The 20827-nt window shown below is 40.3% G+C and overlaps 1 protein-coding gene across 2 annotated transcripts in view; it reads left to right on the top strand.

Annotated features, from left to right (window-relative positions):
- SPATS2 (spermatogenesis associated serine rich 2) overlaps nucleotides 1–20827 on the top strand; it is a 155537-nt gene that overhangs the window by 19754 nt on the left and 114956 nt on the right. The window contains exon 2 of one of the 2 annotated variants that reach the window (XM_064284269.1): nucleotides 16876–16985. The exons of the other annotated variant lie outside the window; for it this stretch is intronic. The gene's annotated coding sequence lies outside the window, so the exon portion shown is untranslated. The remainder of the gene's footprint in view (nucleotides 1–16875; nucleotides 16986–20827) is intronic. 2 annotated transcript variants of the gene reach the window in all.

Raw genomic sequence — 20827 nt, 5'->3', positions numbered from 1 at the left:
TGGCACAGTGGCTGCAACAATGGGCTCAAACAGAGCAACGATTGCGAGGATGGTGCAGGCCCAAGCAGTGTTTTGTTTTGTTGTACATGGGGTCACTATGAGTCAGAACCAACTTGACGGCACCTAACAACATCATCTTCCCTGATTAGACATGAGGTTGAGTGTGTTTTGTGTGTCTATTGATAGTTTTAAATACTGTCTTAGTGTGTTTTTGGTGAAAGTTTGCATAGCAAGTTAGATTCCTATTCTACAGTATCCACACCAAGTATTCAGTGACGTTAGTGACGTTTCACAACGTGTCAGCATTCTCTTTATGTTCTGGTTGCACCATTTCCAGTATTCTAGTTTATAATTCTTTGTGAATTTTCTTTGTATGTACTTTGCCCATTTTCAAAAAAATATTTTGTTGTGTTTTTGGTGAAGGTTTACACAGCAGTTTAGGTTCCCATTCACAAATTTCTCTAAGTTTTTCAGTGACATTGGTTACATTCTTGACAATGCCTGAACATTCTCATTATTTCTACTATGTTTTCTTTCCATTAATCTAGTTTACTTTGCTCATTTTTAATTTTTTTATAGAAGTTTTTTACATTCTGGATATTCAAAAAAAAAACCCTCTTAAATATCGTTTTCTTTTTGGGCAGAAGGTGTTTTCCATCTCATTTTTATAAATCACAGCAGTAACATGCTTATTGTAAAACATGTAACAAGTGAAAAGTGAATGTTTGCTTTTCCTTACCTCACATCAAACCCATCTCCAATTCCTGCTGCTTGGGAGCTTGGCTGCTAACCAAAAGGTGGACAGTTCAGATCCAACCAGCCACTCCTTGGAAACTATGAGGCAGTTCTCCTCTGTCCTGTAGGGTTGCTATGAGTCGGAATTGACTCGTCGGCCACAGGTTTCACCTCTAAAATACATTGAAAACCCATCCATCAAGTAGGTATATTCATTTGCTGGTGGAAGTTTGTGAAAGTTTTCTTCTGTTTTAATATTCTCAGTGGATTAGAAAGCCAAGTGCTCTGTTGAGAGTGAGGGTAGGAAGAGGTGATGCAAGTTAGTGGAGAGAGGAGAAGGTGTGAAATTGTCGTTTAGGAGAGTGGGAGAATGGCTACATCAGGGAAATACTTTGTGATTGCTGGGTCACATCAAGGGTCACTTGAGGTTTGTGGTCATGAATTTAAAGTGAGATCGTCAGTATGTTTTTTTTCCTCCAGCCACATTCAGCTGCAGGGATGTGTGTTTGGAGTGGATTTAACCAGGGAGGGATTCTGCTAAGAGAGTAGAATAAACCACGAGAGAGAGAAGGGAATAGAGAGCATATGCAAAGGAGTGATTTTAATAATACACTGTGAAATTTAAACCAGATGAGGAAAGGAGGACATGAAGTGGACAAGAGATGGTGAAAAGATGGTAGAATCAGTGAATTGAAGGCCCTGCTGGGATCAAAAGAGGTTGGAGTGAGGGAGTGAGGTATGTAAAAAGAAGAGGTAGAGATTGTGCAGGCATGATCATAGACTGAGTGGGTGCGGGACAAGATTACTGGAAGAGAGAAATTGAGAGAACTGAGACAGGAATTCAGAGAGCTAGGGTGTTGGAAGGATCATTTATGTGTGTTTTAGAATCACTGGAACTTAAGGCAGAAGTAGTGTAGAGAGTCACAGTGAGCCAGGTAGTGGGTGATGTAATTTTTACATGATATTCAAAGCAAAGGGTTTTTACAGCAAAGAGAGGAAGACTAATTTGGAAGCATCGGTGAGGAGCAAGGAATTCACAACCTTGCTGGAGAGTCCAGCAGTATGAGACAACTTTAATTTACCGCAAGGGCTGTGAGGGGCTATGTCCTCACAGGAGAAAGGTTTCAATTGGAACAAGAAGGGGAAGGGTGTTGTTACTGGAAGTACCTGAACCCCCTTCTAAATATCTGTCTGTCCATGGCGAGGAGTAAAGGTTTTTTTTTTTTTTTTTTGATGAACCCTGAAGGCTCTCTTTTTGTGACCACATTTAGTAATTTTTGCTTTAAGTCTAATTGTGTCTGATTAATAATAGCTAATGAATAATATTAATAAGATTTATTAATATTTGTACAGCATATCTTTTGTCCTTTTAATTTTCAACTTTTCTGGGTCATTTTGCTTTAAGTGTAGCTTGTTAAAATGTGCATAATTGGATTTTTAAAAAGTCTGATGGTTTGTCTTTTGATAAGTTTAATCTTTTCATTTTTAGTGTGCTTACTGATACATTTGAACTTATTTCTGCCATTTTAATTTAAACTTTTTTTTTTTTTAAGCCATGGTTCTTCTTATTTGCTTTCAGTTGAATCTGTAGAGTCCATTTTTCTTCTACTGAGTCCGTTTTTCTTTTCCTGGTTTTCAAGTTGTGTATTCTTTTTCTGTTTTTAGTAGTTAACCATTAAACTGTTAACATGCGTATTAACTGAAGTCTAAAGTTAATATCTCTGCCTTCCTGAACAATACAAGAGCCTTACAATGCTTTAAATAATATTCCTTCTTTCCACCCCAGTCTGTTTTTATTGTATTTTATTTGGTATTTTAGCTCCAGCTTAAGTCTTGCTTATTGTGTAGTATTTCAAATGTACAGACAAAATAGAGAATAATATAGAAACACCTGTATACCCACCATAGTGCTTTGTCACATTTTAATTATACCATATTTGTCTTATATCTTTTTTCTTCTTCTTATATCTTTTATAATGAACTTTTTTTTTGTGGAATTTTTCAACATTCTACACAAGTGGAAAGAATAATACAGTGAACCCCAGTGTACCCTCATCCAGCTTCAGCAATTTTCAACATTTTTCCATTTTTAGTTTTAGCTATCCTTCACTCCGTACTTTTGAACAGTGGGTTTGGGTATTGTCAGCCTGATCAATCCATTTCTAAAAGTTCTCCGTCAACCTTTCATCTAATGGTTTTAGCAGCCATTGGTGATTGTTGCCTAGATCTGTTCTTTCACTGTTATTGCTGCTGTTGTTTTTGTTGGGTGCCATCCAGTCCATTCTGACTCATTGCAAGTCCATGTGACAGAGTAGACCTGCCCCATAAGGTTTTCCAGGCTGTAATCTTTATGGGAGCTGTTGCCAGATCTTTCTCCTTTGGAGCCACTAAATGGGTTTGAACTGCCAGTCTTTTGATTAGCAGCTGAGCACTTAACTGTCAAAGCTACCAGGGCTCCTCTTCTTTCATTAAGGTTGGCCAAATGATGATTTTCGATTTCTGTTATTATTCTGTATTTATGAGCTGGAACTTTTCTGTAAAGATGAATTTTCCTTTACTAACCCTTTGATTACTCTGAAAAGTGGTTTGTATAGGAGAGGTAGAATAAATGCTTGATTCTTTTGGTTTATCAATATTTAGAAAAATAAAATGAGTTAGGGCCTTAACAACTTCCAAAAGTGACCAATGAGTTTTTAAGTTTTTTTTTTTTTTGGTTTGTTTGGGGGAGCATTATTATAAAATTAATGGATTGTTATGTATTTAATATGTTTCAGACATGGTAGTCATAATTATTGTTGATGTTCATATTGTCCCATCTTAGGCGTGTGAGAACGCATTTAAATTGGCTCCTGTGTCGTTTTGATTTGATTGAAGTAGTTTTTGATAAAGGAGCCTGATGGTGTAGTGGTTAAGCACATAGATGCTAACCGAAAGGTCGGCAGCTCAGACTCATCAACTGCTCCGTAGAAGAAAGAGGTGCTAGTCTGCTTCTGTAAAGATTACAGCCTTAGAAACCCTGTGGGGCAGTTCTTCTCTGTCCTATAGGGTTGCCATGAGTTGGAATCGACACGACGGCAAGGGGTAGTCTTTGATAGCTTTTGTCTTAAAATCATCGAGTGCTGCTAACAGAAATACTACGAGTGGATGGCTTTAACAAAGAGAAATCTATTTCTTCGCAATAAAATAGGCTGAAAGTCCAAATTCAGGGCGTTAGTTCCAGGGGAAGGCTTTTCTCTCTCTCAGCCTTCTCATCAATCTTCCCCTGGACTAGGAGCTTCTCTGCACAGGGACCCCAGGTCCCAAGGACACCCTCTGCTCCTGGCACTGCTTTCTTGGTGCTATGAGGTCCTGCCCCCTGCTGCTTCCCTTTCCCTTTTATCTCTTGAGAGATAAAAGGTGGTGCAGGCCACACTGATGGAAATTCCCTTTACCTTGGATCAGGGATGTAACCTGGGTGAAGGTGTTACAGCCCCACCCTAATCCTCTTTAGCATAAAATTACAATTACAAAATGGAGGACAACCACACAGCACTGAGAATCATGGCCTAACCAAGTTGACACATATTTTTTGGGGGACGTAATTCAATCCATGACAGCTTTGTTACTTTTTTGGCATGAGAAAATACCCCAGGCTTGTGTTGTTTGTTTCCTTTCACAAACCTGGAATCAGGCATCTCTCTAAGGAGCCCTGGTTTCCTTTGTTGGGAAATAGTATTTAGAGACCACAATTTAGGCATCAGATTTTTTTAAAAGAAAACATTGCAACTATGTTCCCCTTTCTTCTTCCCTGGAGGTAGTCACTGCAACATATTCAGTGTCTATTAATCCTTGCATGCTTTTAAAATTTTTACTCTCAGTATATGTATGCACAAAGCATATAGAACAATATTTCATTGATTGATAGAAGCACCCTGCCCTCCATTTTAATATGTCTGAATTTGGGATGAGCCTTACAATTGATTATAGTTTAATTGGCAGAGTTTTTTCTTAGTAGTTCCTAAATAATGCTGCATCTTATTTCTCATTTCTTAGTTTAGAAGGAAGACAGTAGTTTAATTTTTCAGCTATAGAGCTTCATCCATGTTATAGCATGTATGCATAGTTTATTCTTTTCTTTTTTTTATTGTTGCTGTGTGCTGTCGAGTCAATTCTGACTCATGGTGACCCTGTATGACAGAGTACAATTGCCCCATAGGGTTTCCTAGGCTATAATCTTGATGGAAGCAGACTGCCACATCTTTCTCTTGCGGAGTACCTGTTGGGTTTGAACTACTGGCCTTTTGGTTAGCAGCTGAGTGCTTAACTGTTGCACCACTAGAGCTCCTTTTTATTGCTGAGTAGTATTCCATTGTGTGGATTTATCACACTTTGTTTATCCATTTGACTACTGTTTTTGGCCACTACAAAGAAAAAGGCTAATGAAAATTTGAGTGCATGTCTTTGTATGGATATATATTTCATTTTCTTTTGGGTAAATACCTAAGAGGAGAATGACTGCATCATATGGTAAATGTATATTTAACTTTTTAAGAAATAGCCAAGCTTTTCCAAAGCGATTGTACCATTTTTACATATATATGAGTGTTGCAGTTACTTTAGATCCTCTGCCAGTACTTGATATAGTCAGCCTAGTTTTTAATATTTTAGCCAGTTTAATAGACGGATAGTGGTAACTCAATGTGGTTTTAATTTGTGTTTCCCCAGTGACTAAGGAAGTTGAGCCTTTTTTCCTGTGCTGCTTTGGTGAAATGTCTGTTCAAATCATTTCTCCTTTTTTTTTTTTTTATTTTATTGGATTGCTTGCTTATTTTAAGTTTTGATAAAAAAAAGAAATAGTTCTTTTTAAATTCTAGGTATAAGTCCTTCATAAGATATTAATTTGATTGATTTGCAAATATTTTCTCTCAATCTGTGGGATTGTCTTTTCTCTTAGTCTTTCAAAGAACAGAAGTTTTGTGCCTTTGGTGTTATATCTAAGAAACCTGCCTAACTGAGGATCATGGTTTTTACCTTTGTTTTCTTGTGGAAGATTTATATTTTTAGGTTTTATGGTTGGATCTGTGATTCATTTTGAGTTAATTTTTACATATTGTGTTGAACTATGAATCAAAGCTCTTTTTTTTTTTTTTTTTTACATACAGGTGTCCAGTTGTTCAGTATCATTAGTTGAAATACTAAATTGCCTTTCATCTGTGTTGAAAATCAGTTACCCATATATGTGTGGGCCTGTTTCTGGACCCTCTATTCTGTTCCATAGATCTTTGTACTGTTACTTTGGCTTTATAATACTTTTTGAAATCAGTTAGTCTTAGCCCTCCAACCTCTTTCTTAAAGTTGTTTTGGCCATTCTAGGACCTTTGCATTTCCGTATGGCCTTTAGAACGAGTTTTTCCGTTTCTACAAAAACGTCTGCTGGGATTTTTATTGAGATTGCATTAAATCTACTAAATCAATTTGGGGAGAATTGACATCCTAACAATATTGAGTCTTCCAACCCGTGAACCCAGTTGTTGGGTGTCGTCGAGTCAACTTTTGACTCATAGTGACCCCACGTGACAGAGTAGAACTGCCTTGTAGGATTTCCTAGGCTGCAGTCTTTATGGAGCAGATTGCCAGGTCTTTCTCCATGGAGCCACTAGGTGGGTTCGAACATCCACCCTTTTGGTTAAGAGCTTAGCGTTTAACAGTTGCGCCACCAGGGAGCGTGAACACAGTATATCTCTATTTAGGTTTTTAATTTCTCTTAGCGATATGGTGTAGTTTTCAGTGTACAGATTTTTCACATCGTTTGTCAGAGTTATCCTTAAGTATTTCATATTTTTTGATGCTTTTGTACATGGTATTGTGTTTTTAATTTCAATTTGATTTTTTTGTTGCTAGTATATAGAAATACAGTTGATTTTTGTATGTTGATTTATATCCTGCAACCTTGCTAAACTCACTTGGTAGATGTCGTTAGATTTTCCACACAGATGATCATGTCATCTGTGAATAAAGACCGTTTTACTTCTTTCTTTTCAATATGGATGCCTTTTTCTTTTTCTTGCTTGGTTGTACTGACTGGAACTTCCAATACGATGCTGAGAAGAAGTAGTGAGGGCAGATACCTTGTTTTTAAACCTTCTTTAAAAATGTCTCTTTTCTAAGAACAAAGTGGGAGGCCTAACTCTACCTGATTTGAGAACCTGTTATACTGCCACAGTAGTCAAAACAGCCTGGTACTGGTACAACAACAGACACATAGACCAATGGAATAGAATTGAGAACCAGACATAAATCCATCCACATATGAGCAGCAGATATTTGACAAAAGCCCACAGTCTGTTACATGGGGAAATGACAGTCTTTTTAACAAATGGTGCTGTCATAACTGGATATTCATCTGTAAAAAAATAAAACAAGACCCGTACCTCACACTATGCACAAAAACTAATTCAAAATGGATCAGAGACCTAAGTATAAAATCTAAAATGATAAAGATCATAGAAGAAAAAATGGGGACAATGCTAGGAGCCCTAATACATGGCATAAACGGTATATAAAACAATACTAACAGTGCAGAAGAGAAACTAGATAACTGGGAGCTCCTAAAAATCAAACACCTATGCTCTTCCAAAGACTTTACCAAAAGAGTAAAAAGATAACCTGCAGACTGAGAAGAAGTTTTCAGCTATGACATTTCTGATCAGCTGCTGGTCTCTAAAATCTATATGATACTGCAAAAACTAAAAAACAAAAAGACAAATAACCCAATTAAAAAATGGGCAAAGGATACAAACAGACACTTCACTAAAGAAGATATTCAGGTAGCTAAGAGATACGTGAGGAAATGCTCACGATCATTAGTCATTAGAGAAATGCAGATCAAATCTACAATGAGATTCCATCTCACTCTAGCAAGGCTGGCATTAATCCAAAAAACAAAAGAATAAATGTTGGAGAGGTTGTGGAGAGTCTGGAACATTTATACACTGCTGGTAGGAATGTAAAATGGTACAACCACTTTAGAAATTGATTTGTGCTTCCTTAAAAAGCTAGAAATAGAACTCCCATACGCTCTAGCAATTTCATTCCTTGGAATATATCCTAGAGAAATAAGAGCCTTCACACAAACAGATATATGCACACCCATGTTCATTGTAGCACTGTTTACAATAGCAAAAAAATGGAAGCAACCAAGGTGCCAATCAGCAGATGAATGGATAAATAAGTTATGGTATATTGACACAATAGAGTACTATGCATCGATAAAGAGCGATGATGAATCCGTGAAACATTTCATACTTGGAGAAGTCTGGAAGGCATTATGCTGAGTGAAATTAGTCAGTTGCAAAAGGACAAATACTGTGTGAGACCATTATTGTAAGAACTCAAGAAATAGTTTAAACATAGAAGAAAATATTCTTTGATGGTTACGCGATGGGGGAGGGAGGGAGAGGGGTATTCACTAATTAGATAGTAGATGAGAACTATTTTAGGTGAAGGGAAAGACAACAGACAGTACAGGAGAGGTCAGCACAACCGGAATAAACCAAAAGCAAAGAAGTTTCCTGAATAAACCAAATGCTTCGAAGAATAGCGTAGCAGGGGCAGGGGTTTGGGGACCATGGTTTCAGGGGATATCTAAGTCAATTGGCATAATAAATCTATTAAGAAAACATTCTGCATCCCACTTTGGTGAGTGGCATCTGGGGTCTTAAACGCTAGTAAGTAGCCATCTAAGATGCATCAGTTGGTCTCAACCCACCTGGAGCAAAGGAGAATAAAGAACACCAAAGATAGAAGGTAATTATGAGCCCAAGAGACAGAAAGGGCAACATAAATCAGAGATTACGTCATCCTGAGACCAGAAGAACTAGATGGTGCCCGGCTACAACCGATGACTGCCCTGACAGGGAACACAACAGAGAACCTCTGAGGGAGCAGGAGAGCAGTGAGATGCAGACCTCAAGTTCTCGTAAAAAGACCAGACTTAATGGTCTGACTGAGACTAGAAGGACCCCAGAGGTTCTGTTAGCCCAAGACTGGAACCATTCCCAAAACCAATTCTTCAGACAGGGATTGGACTGAACTATAAAATAGAAAATGATACTGGTGAAGAGTGAGCTTCTTGGCTCAAGTAGACTCATGAGACTATGCTGGCATCTCCTGCCTGGAGGGGAGATGAGAGGGCAGAGGGGGTCAGAAGTTGGCCGAATGGACACAAAAATGGAGAGTGGACGGAAGGAGTGTGCTGTCTCATTAGGGTGAGAGCAACTAGGAGTATATAAAACCAAAAAAAACCAAACCCAGTGCCGTCGAGTTGATTCTGACTCATAGCGACCCTATAGGACAGGGCAGAACTGCCCCATAGAGGGTCCAAGGAGCGCCTGGCGGATTCGAACTGCTGACCCCTTTGGTTAGCAGCTGTAGCACTTAACTGCTACATCACCAGGGTTTCCATGGAGTATATAGCAAGGTGTATATAAATTTTTGTGTGAGAGACTGACTGGATTTGTAAACTTTCACTTAAAGCACAATAAATATTTTTTAAAAATGTCGAATACAAAAAAAAAATTTGTTGAGTGGATGAAATATTTATTTGAGTAATTTCCTCCATAAGACTGTCTGCTCACTAGGGTATTCCCGAGTGCCTAATACAGAATCTAGCATATTATAGTACTCAATAAGCGTTTGATAATTGATTGAATGAACTAATGAGACAGGTACTTTTAGATGAGGATGGAGGCCAGATTAGGGGCCCGTTCATAAGGAATTTTGTTTGTAGTGCTGAGCATTAGACGTCGGAAGTTGGAAGCAGGAGAGTTGACATGATCAGAATGGAGAATCATATCAGTAGTGACGTGAAGGACGGTTGGAATATTACAGGGCTATTCCAGGGGAGCGATGATGAAATCCAGATATGAAGTGGTTTGAAAAGGAGATGAATTCAAGAGCATTTAGAAGTAGGTTAGATGAGACTGGGTGAAGATAGGGAATAAGGGGGAAGATCTGGCGTTTTTTGGTTGGGAGACTGAGCAGTGCCACCTACCTAGGATAGGAAGAACAACAGATTTGGGAATGGATGAATTTAATTTGTACATACTAATTTTTTTTTTTTTAATTTTTATTGTGCTTTAAGTGAAAGTTTACAAACCAAGTCAGTCTCATAAAAAAACTTATATACACCTTGTTATATAGTCCTAGTTATTCTCCCTCTAATGAAACAGTACACTCCTTCCCTCCACTCTGTATTTTCATGTCCATTTGGCCAGCTTCTGACTCCCTCTGCCCTCTCATCTCCTCTCCAGACAGGAGCTGACCACATAGTCTCATGTGTCTACTTGATCCAAAAAGCTCACTCTTCACCAGTATCATTTTCTATCCCATAGTCCAATCCCTGTCTCAAGAGTTCGCTCTGGGAATGGTTCCTGTCTTGGGCTAACAGAAGATCTGGGGACCGTGACCTCCAGGGTCCTTCTAATCTCAGTCTGACCATTAAGTCTGGTCTTTTTATGAGAACTTGAGGTCTGCATCCCACTGCTCTCCTGCTTCCTCAGGGGTTCTCTGTTGTGTTCCCTGTCAGGGCAGTCATCAGTTGTAGCCTGGCACCATCTAGTTCTCTTTGTCTCAGGCTGATGTAGTTTCTGGTTTATGTGGCCCTTTCTGTCTCTTGGGCTCATAATTACCTGTTGTCTTTGGTGTTCTTCATCCTCCTTTGCTCCAGGTGGGTTGAGACCAATTGATGCAGCTTAGATGGCTGCTTGGTAGCATTTAAGACCCCAGACACCACCCTCCAAAGTGAGATGCAGAATGTTTTCTTAATAGATTTTGTTATGCCAGTTGACTTAGATGTCCCCTGAAACCATGGTAATTTTTTTAACATGGGGAATTTGTATAGTTTTATTGATTATTGGCGGATTTAGCTGGATTATGGATATTCATTCTTTCCCCCTGTAAAAATAGCATGGAGGCAGTGTGTGATCTCCTCTAACTTCATGATGGGGAAAGAGAACCAAGATCAGTAGCCCAAGGCTGATTCCTTTGAGGCAGTAATCAGACATGTTTTCTCGTCTGCTATCTTTGCTAGTTCTGACACCAATTATCCCTTTCACAGCACTCACTACTTCTCTGCTGAGTTCAATAATTCATTGCAGTGGCCACACAACTCACAGACAATACTCACAATTATGGGGTTTATTAGGGAAGTAAGAGGTTAAAATTCAGGCTTAGGAATATTCAGGATACAGTCTTCCATCAGGACAGCCTCCTCTGAACTGTGCTCGTAGGTACATCTTTCCCTGGCCCTAGGCCTCTCCCCAAAGGCACTCAGCTTTCTCTCTCCATAGGCCAGGAAGCCCACCATGCTGTTTACTGCTGCTGGGTCTCTCCTGCCACTACTTCTCACCCTCTTCAGGGTTACAGCTCTGTCTCTCTCTTTCTCCTGCTTCCAGAAGCTTCTTAGCACACTCTCCCCTCATGGCTGCTCTTCTTCGGTGATAGTAGGATCCTCCTCTGTACTCTGGAATTCACTGTCTTTTAAGGCAAAACTGACCAATCCCCTTGGTGGGCTCCAATTACCCTATCACAAAGTCCCGCCAGTCACCTGGGTGAGAGTTCCAAGACCATGGCTAGAAAGGCCATACAAAAGTAATCAGTTTCACTGCACCCCTTTGTACATACTTAATCCTTTATATGTAAATGCACAGTCTCTCCCTTATTATTTTAGAAAATTATTTGAGTTAAGCAGTAGGGACATTCTGAATCTGAGTTTTCCTGTGGACAATCAAGTGGAGATGTCCATTGGCAATATGGGGCTCGGTTGAAAAGTCCTATTTCTGTACTGTTGCCTACAATTTCAATTAAAACAACCTATTTTGGCTTTTTCTGTCTTTGGCTGTTTCAGCTCCAGTACTTGCAAGCTGTCCTAGATTTTTCTTCTCTTTATTTTTGTCCTCTTTATTCTGCTCTTGCTAGACTCAAGGGCTTCTTGCTTTCTGACTCCTGCATTTTCCCCATGTCTACATACATTTTCCTCTCTTCTGTTTTTCTCAAAGATCATTTAATTCTTCATTTTCTTTAGGTTTCAGGGTTCATTTTTATCGAAGTCATATGTGCACATAGTTTGTAGAATGAGATAGTTTTTTTTTAAAGACAGCTCCTTTATTTCCTTTTCCTCAAACGCACTTTTTCTTTTAGCAGGCACTTCTGGTATTTATCTCCTGTGGGGTAAAGGACCTAGTTTTACCTTATGTAAGGCTTTTGTCCTTGGCTCTGGAGAAATAAATTTTGGAGTAATTGGGGTGCTTCAGTGTATGTCTTAGTCATCTAGTGCTGCTATAACAGAAAATACCACAAGTTGGATGGTTTTAACAAAGGGAAATTTATTCTCACACATCTAGTAGGCTACAAGTCCAACTTCAGGGCGCCAGCTCCAGAGGAAGGCTTTCTTTGTCGGCTCTTGAAGGTCTTTGTTATAAGTCTTCCCTTGGTCTGGGAGCATCTCAGCACAGGACCCTCAGGTCCGAAGGATGTTCTTTGCTCCCAGCACTGCTTTCTTGGTGGTATGAGGTCCCCTTCTCTGCTTGCTTGCCTTTTTTTTTTTTTTATCTCTTGTAAATAAAAGGTGGTGCAGGCCAAACCCCAGGGAAACTCCTTTCACACTGGATCAGGGATGTGACCTTAGTAAGGGTGTTACAATCCTGCCCTAATCCTCTTTCACATAAAATTGTAATCACAGAATAGAGGACAACCACACAATAGTTAGAATCATGGCCCAACCAAGTTGACACGTATTTTGGGGGGACACAATTCAATCCATGACAGTGTGGGACTTCCAGACCACATGTTAGAATTTGTGCCGGTGAGTGGGGGCTAGCCAGACCAGGAAAGACTCACCTGGGAGGTCAATATCATCTAGCCTCAGGAAGCATGATTTCACATATCATGCAGGACTGGCTGATAAAAGCCCTGAACACAGAGGTTCACAGAGCTTCCTGGTTGATGAGAACATCTGTTCTTGGGATGGTAACTTGTCCCTTGGAACATGCAAGCTCCATGTTGGGAACCATCCCAGACGTCACTCTATGCGTTTTTTCATTTGTACCTTTTTTGGTTATAATAAATCTGTAGTTGTAAGTATGGTATATTTTCTGTGAGTTCTCTGAGTCATTCCAGTGAGTTTTCGAATGCAAAGGAGCAGGGGGAGCAAGGAGGTCAGAATGTAAGAGTGTTGTATGGATTTCCATCTTGCGGCTGGCATCCTGAAGGGGTAGTGGGAAACTAGCCGCAGACTGTTGGCTAGCAGGTCAGAAGTTTGGAGTATCACGTGGACTCCTCAAACTCATGTCTGGCGCCTGCCTATTTGGCAGTCTGAAAAATGGGGGTGTCCTTTTTAACTTGTGAGCTCTGACCTAGCACTGGGTGGCTAGGGTTAGAGAGAGAGTACCACATGGGCAGCTGGTGATGAGGGTGGAGAAATGGGAATATGAAGACTGAGTCAGTCTCCAGATTTTAAGGATTGGATTCATGCTGATGCTTATGAATCCTATTCTCTATTTCTCTAAATAGCATGCTTTTTTAAAAAAAATTATTTATTTCTTGTGCTTTAAGTGAAAGTTTACAAATCAAATCAGTCTGTCATACAAAAACTTATATGCACCTTGCTGTGTACTCCCAGCTGCTCTCCCCCTAATGAGACAGCACAGCCCTCCTTGCCACCCTATTCCTATGTCCATTCAAGCGGCTTCTGTGCCCCTCTGCCTTCTCATCTTGCCTCCAGACAGGAGCGGACCACATAGTTTCATGTGTCTACTTGAGCCAAGAAGGTCACTCCTCACCAGTATCATTTTCTGTCTTATAGTCCGATCCAATCCCTGTCTGAAGAGTTGACTTTGGGAATGGTTCCAGTCTTGGGCTAACAGAATCTGGAGACCATGACCTCCGGGGTCCCTCCAGTCTCAGGCCATTAAGTCTGGTCTTCGCATGCAATTTAGAAAAAAAAAAAAAATTTTTTTTTTCCTAAATTGCATGCGTTGATTGCTGTTTCTGATGCCATCAATTGTAAGACACACCATTATTTTATGCATTACTGTAACAGAAATAGGCCCAAGATAGGAGTCTCTTAGGAGACCCTACATAAAGCTGGAATACCAAAGGACACGTGAAAATATGAGAGATAAACCCACCACACAGAAAAGGATAGGAAGGCAACATGCATGTCTCAACCTTGGTGCTGTACAGAAGGGGGGAAATTGTCTTGGGAATTTGAACCACTTCTTGGTCTGAATTCACACTACCTATGTGATTCAGAAATTTAAAGCAGAGATTTTAATTACAAGTTGTTTCAGGTTGGTGGTTCCCCAGGTGCTTGGAAGGAACAGATAGCAGTTGTAAGATGTCATTGCTTGCATCCGTATTTGAGAGACGCGAAAATATGAAAAAAAGATGTGCATTTTAGAATCAGTGAAATATGATACCATATTTCATATATGATTACATTCTCTATATCTTATCCCTGTGGAGTTTACATTCTGGAGGGAGGGGTATTTACACAAAATAAGTATATGGTATGCCAGACGTTAAAACCCCAAACCCATTGCTGTCAAGTCAATTCCGACTCCCCGTCACCATGTAGGACAGAGTCGAATTGCCCCATAGGATTTCCAAGGAGCAGCTGGTGGATTCGAACTGCTGACCATTTGGTTAGCAGCCAAGCTGTTAACCATACAGATAAGTAAATAAAATGAAGACTAAAAATTGACTCATGGATTTAGCCGTTTGGGATTTGTTGCTGATCTTGACAGGAAGCAAAACCTATTGGGGTGATTTTATTTTTAAATATCTTTATTGAGTTATAGTTCACATACCATACAATACGTTGTTGGTGGTGATTTCAAAAGACAATGGGAGGGAAGGAATTAGAAAAAGTGAGTATAGATAGCTTCTATCAGAGTTTTGCTGTCAAGAAGAGCAAAGAAATAGATAAATAGCTGGAGGGGGAATTAGGGTTAAGAAATATCCTTTAAGAAATAAGGGCATGTGTTATGGATCGAATTGTGTCCCCCCAAAATGTGTGTCTACTTGGCTAGGCCATGATTTCCAGTATTGTATGATTGTCCCCCATTTTGTCATCTGATGTGATTTTCCTAAGTGTTGTAAATCCTACCTTTATGATGTTAATGAGGCAGGATTAGAGGCAGTTATGTTACTGAAGCAGGACTCAGTCTACAAGATTAGGTTGTGTTTTAGGTCAATTTCTTTTGTGATATAAAAAAGACAAGCAAGCAGAGGGATGTGGGGACCTCATTACCACCACACAAGAAGAGCCATGAGTGTGCGCCCTTTGGACCTAGGGTCCCTGTGCTGAAAAGTTCCTAAATGAGGGGAAGATCGATGACAAGGACCTTAGAGCCGACAGAGAGAGAAAGCCTTACCCTGGAGCTGGCACCCTGAATTCGGACTTATAGCCTCCTAGACCGTGAGAGAATAAATTTCTCTTTGTTAAAGCCATCCACTTACGGTATCTCTGGTATAGCAGAACTAGGTAACTAAGACAGCGTGTTTATACAATTATGATGGGATGATCCAGTAAAGAAGGAAGCGTTGCTGATATGGAAGGGAGAGGGGGGAATGGCTGGAACAGTAACAGTGGTAGGCAGTAGGGCTTGGAATCTGGTACGCAAATGGAGGTGTTGGCCTGAGACTGGAACAATCATTTCATTCACACTAAATAGCAGGATGGAAGATAGGGCACATGGGAACAGATGCAGGTGGTGAGTAATGATGGTGGTCGCTTCCTGTTTTACTGAGAAAATGAAAGGAAGAGCATCATCTGGGAATGAGGATAGGAGAGGAGGTGTTGATGGCTTGAGAAGAGAGGAAATGACATGAAATGGGCCTCTGGGGCCAGGGAGAGTGAATGAATAAGGCAAATGTAAAATGTAGTAGTATTGTTTTGCTGGGCTAAGAGACTGTTGGTGGTTGTGAATTTTAAGTGTGACCTTAATATGGAGATATATATATATATTTTTTTTCTTTTTAAAGTCACGTTTAGCAGGCGTGGAATAGGCAGGCAGCTGTATTTTTTGTTTTTAACATGTTATTAGGGAAAAATTTAAACATACAAAAGTAGATAGAACCCTCGTGTACTTATCACCCAGCTTCAATAAGTACTAACTCATGGCCAATCTTTTGTTTCCTCACCCACTTATTTTGACACAATCTTATACATCATATTTTACTCATATTTTATGCTGTACCTCTAAAAAGAGATGAACTGTTACCCAAAAAATACCATTACCACACCAAACAATTTAAGAGTTCCCGAATACCAAATATCCTGTCAGTGTTCAAAATTCCAGTTGTCTTCTAAATGTCCTAAAGGGTTTAGTTAGTTTGACAGGGAATTGTATTTAACCAGGGCTGTTCTTTTGCTAGGCAGGGATGATAAAGTAAGGGAGAAGGCAAGAGAGTTGAGAGTGTATGCAAGGGAATGGTTATGATGATGGACCTTGGTATCTAAGCTAAGTAAGGAAGAAAATGAGAACTTGAAAGGGGGGTGGAAAATGGCTTTTAAGTCCTAGTAGTTTCAAAGGATTGTTGGACTTAGGTTGCTAGAAGGAACAATCTGCAGAAGTTGGAAGTGGTGATTGGAGAGTGGGATGTTGATGAAATAGATTGTGGAGGGAACATAGTTACCAAAGCCCTGGTGGTGCAGTGGTTAAGAGCTTGGCTTCTAAGGCCGGTGGTTCGAACCTACCAGCTGTTCTGCGGGAGAAAGATGTGGCAGTCTCTGCTTCCGTAAAGATTACAGCCTTGGACACCCTGTGGGGCAGTTCCACTCTGTCCAATAGGTTGCTATGAGTCAGAATCAACTTGACGGCAATGGTTTTTTTTTTTTTTTTTAATGTTGTTCTGGTGAAAGTTTATACAGTAAATTAGATTCCTGTTCAACAATTCATACACAGATTGTTCCGTGACATTGGTTACATTCCCTGCAATGTGTCAGCACTCTCACCATTTACACCTCGCCTGCCCTGTTTCCATTCATCCAGTTTCCCTGCCCTTCTTTGCTTTTGAGTAAATGCTGACAGTTTGGTCTCGTGTAGTTTATTGTTTAAAGGAGCACATTTCTCACGGATTTTATTGTTTATTTTATAGGCCAATCCATTATTTGCCTGAAAGGTGACCTCTGGGAGTGGCTTCAGTTCCAGGTTAAAATGATATCTTAGGGTGATAGTTTGGGCGTTCGTCTAGTCTCTATCAGTCTGGTAAGTCTGGCCTTTTTTATGAATTTGAGTTTTGTTCTACCTTTTTCTTTCATTCTAACTGGGACCTTCTATTGTGTACCTGGTCAGAACAGTCGGTAGTGGTAGCCAGACACCATCTATTTCTTCTGGTCTCAGGCTAGAGGAGGCTGTGGTTCATGTGGCCGTTAGTACTGTGCGGGTGTATCATAATGACAAGGTCTAGGGTATGGATACTTTGGGAGTGAGTGGCTAAAGATCATTGCAGGAGAGGAGGTCAGTGGAACTGAGAGGTTAGAGTATTACAACAGTCATCTTTGTGAACTTTGAAATCACCAGGAATTACAACAGAACAGTGAGCCAGGAACTAAAATCTTCAAGGCTTGAGAGGAAGTGACCCAGGCACATCCAAATGACTGTAACAGAGAGGGGTAGGTGGTTATATGCTCTGACAAGAGATTTTTTTTTTTCCTTAGGAAGGAAGGAACGAAGGGAGGGAGGAAAGGGAATAATCTGGAAACAGCAAAAAGGTACAAGGTGTAAACCTATTTCTTCCACACCCAGACACATAGTATAAGGGGCTTGGGAGAGAAAGCACCACTTGATAGGACTATAGAGAGAGCATTGGTGAGCCAGGTTTCAGTGAGAGCAAAAAAGGTGAAGGGATTGTTCAGACAAGAGATTGAGGATATAGGAAATTTTGCTGATGAATTACAGGGGGCATAGTGGAAAAGTTTCAAGAACTAAGGAGGAGTGGGAAGGAGGGTTTTCTGAAAGGGGTTATACTTACTTAGCCATGTGGGGATGAGTATGTGGGGATTTTGGAATGGCCCAGGAGTCCTGGGGTTCTTGTGATGAATGGTGTAAAGAGAAATAGATATCCTAACAAGATTAGCCCTGATGCCTCAACGTAAATTGTAGTGTAAGCTGATGAGGGCTAGAGGGATGGTAAGCTGCAGAATAAAGGGTTCCCTTCACTCCTGCCAATGCTTGTGTGGAGGCTGGGGGAAAGCAGAGGAGCTGAATTTCTTTTTCTCCCTCCTTACTCCTGGGGCAAAAGTAGTCAACAGTAAAATCCATGAATCCACTATTAAAAAAACTGAAATTCCCTTTTATCTTTTATTGGTTTTCTATTCCCTGTGGTTTACCTGCTTCCGCCTCCATTTTCTTCCTTTTTCTTACTGAAAACATAGAACATTTAGATATTTTCAGTACCCTGTTCTTTTTTTTTTTGAATTTATTTTGCTTTAAGTGAAAGTTTACAAATCAAGTCATTCTCATACAAAAAGCCATACACACCCCGCAGTGCACTCCCAGCTGCTCTCCCCTTAATGAGTCAGCACACTCCTCCTCTCTACGCTGTATTCCCCATGTGCGTGTTCCTGTCCCCCTCTGCCTTCTTATCTTGCCGCCAGACAGGAGTCACCCACATAGTCTCCTGTGTCTACTTGAGCCACATAATGGTTCCAATCTTGGGCAATCAAAGGGTCTAGGGACCATGACCATCACGGTTCCTCCGGTCTCAGTCACACCATTAAGCCTGGTCTTTTTATGAGAATTTAAGATCTGCATCCCACCGTTCTCCTGCTACATCAGGGATTCTCTGTTGTGTTCCCTGTCAGGGCAGTGATCGATGGTAGCCAGGCACATCTAGTTCTTTGGGTCTCAGGCTGATGGAGTCTCTGGCTTATGTGGCCCTTTCTGTCTCTTGGGCTCATATTTACCTTGTATCTTTGGTGCTCTTCATTCTTCTTTGCTCCAGATGGATTGAGACCAATTGATGCATGTTAGATGGCCGCTTGTTAGCGTTTAAGACCCCAAATGTCTCTCACCAAAGTGTAAATGCAGAATGTTTTCTTAATACATTTTGTTATGCCAGTTGACTTACATGCCCTCGAAACCATGGTCCCCAGACCCCCGTCCCTGCTGCTCTGGCCTTCGAAGCTTTTGGTTGTATTCAAGAAACTACTTTTGGTTTACTCCAGTTGTACTGACTGTCCTCATGTTATGTATTGCCCTTCCCTTCACCTAAAGAAAAATTTTGCCTGCTATCTAGTTTTTTTTTTTTTTTTTTATCTAATTAGTGAATATCCCTTTCCCACCCTCATAACCATCAAAAAAATTTTTTTTCTGTGTTTAAACTGTATCTAGAGCTCCTATGATAGTGGTCTCATACAATAGTTGTATTTTTGCAATTGACTGATTTCACTCAGCATAACACCTTCCAGATTCCTCCATGTTATGAAATGTTTCACAGATTCATCGTTGTTCTTAATTGTTGCATAGTATTCCATTGTGTGAATATACCATAATTTATTTATCCATTCATCCGTTGATGGGCACTTTGGTTCTTCCATGTATTTGCTGTTGTACACAGTGCTGCAGTGAACATGGGTACGCATATATCTGTTTGTGTGAAGTTTCTCATTTCTTTAGGGTATATCCCAAGGAGTGAAATTGCTGGGTCATATGGTAGTTCTATTTCTAGCTTTTTAAAGAAGTGCCAAATCAATTTCCAAAGTGGCTGTATCATTTTACATTCCCACCAAAGGTATATAAGTCTTCCAGTCTCTCCACAACCTCTCCAACATTTATTATTTTGTATTTTTTGGATTAATGCCAGCCTTGTTGGAGTGAGATGGAATCTCATTGTAGTTTTGATTTGCATTTCTCTAATGGCTAATGATGGTGAGCATTTCCTCATGTATCTGTTAGCTACCTGAATGTCTTCTTTAGTGAAGTGCCTGTTCATATCCTTTGCCATCTAAAAAAAAATTTTTATTGTGCTTCAAGTGTAAGTTTACAAATCAAGTCGGACTCTCATACAAAAATTTATAAACACCTTGCTGTGTTTTTTTTTTTTTATACACTCCTAATTGCTTTCCCCCTAATGAGACAGCCCACTCCTTCCCTCTGTTCTCTCTTTTCGTGTCCATTCACCAGCTTCTGATCCCTCTACCCTCTCATCTCCCCTTCAGACAGGAGATGCCAACATAGTCTCACGTGTCTGTTTAAACCTAGAAGCCCCTTCCTCCACAGTAACATTTTCTATCCCATGGTCCAGTCCAATCTCTGTCCGAAGAGTTGGCTTTGGGAATGGTTCCTGTCTTGGGCTAACAGAAGGTCTGGGGACGATGACCTCTGGGGTCCTTCTAGTCTCAGTCAGACCATTAAGTCTGGTCTTTTTATGAGAATTTGGGGTCTGCATCCCACTGCTCTCCTGCTCCTTCAGTCGTTCTCTGTTCCCTGTCAGGGCAGTCATCGGTTGTAGCCAGGCACCGTCTAGTTCTTCTGGTTTTAGGCTAATGTAGTCTCTGGTTAATGTGGCCCTTTCTGCCTCTTGGGCTCATAATTACCTGGTGTCTTTGGTGTTCTTCATTCTCCTTTGCTCCAGGTGAGTTGAGACCAATTGATGCATCTTAGATGGCCGCTTGCTAGTGTTTAAGACTGCCGACGCCACCCTCCAAAGTGGGATGCAGAATGTTTTCTTAATAGATTTTATTATGCCAGTTGACTTAGATGTCCCCTGAAACTGTGGTCTCTAAACCCCCATCCCTGCTGTACTGGCCTTCAGAGTGTTCAGTTTATTCAGGAAACTTCTTGGCTTTTGGTTTAGTCCAGTTGTGCTGACCTCTACTGTATTGTCTTTCCCTTCACCTAAAATAGTTCTTATATACTAATTAGTGAAAACCCTCTCCCTCCCTCCCCCATCTTGTAATCATCAAAGAATATTCACTTCTCTGTTTAAACTATTTCTCAAGTTCTTATAATAGTGGTCTCATACAGTATTTATCCTTTTGCAACTGACTAATTTTTGCTCAGCATAATGCCTTTCACATTTCTCCATGTTACAGAATATTTCACAG

This window comes from Loxodonta africana, chromosome 4 (assembly GCF_030014295.1).
Source record: "Loxodonta africana isolate mLoxAfr1 chromosome 4, mLoxAfr1.hap2, whole genome shotgun sequence".
Taxonomy (NCBI): Eukaryota; Metazoa; Chordata; class Mammalia; order Proboscidea; family Elephantidae; genus Loxodonta; species Loxodonta africana.
The sequence above is the reverse complement of the archived record's forward strand: the minus strand, read 5'-3'. Positions and strand labels throughout refer to the sequence as shown.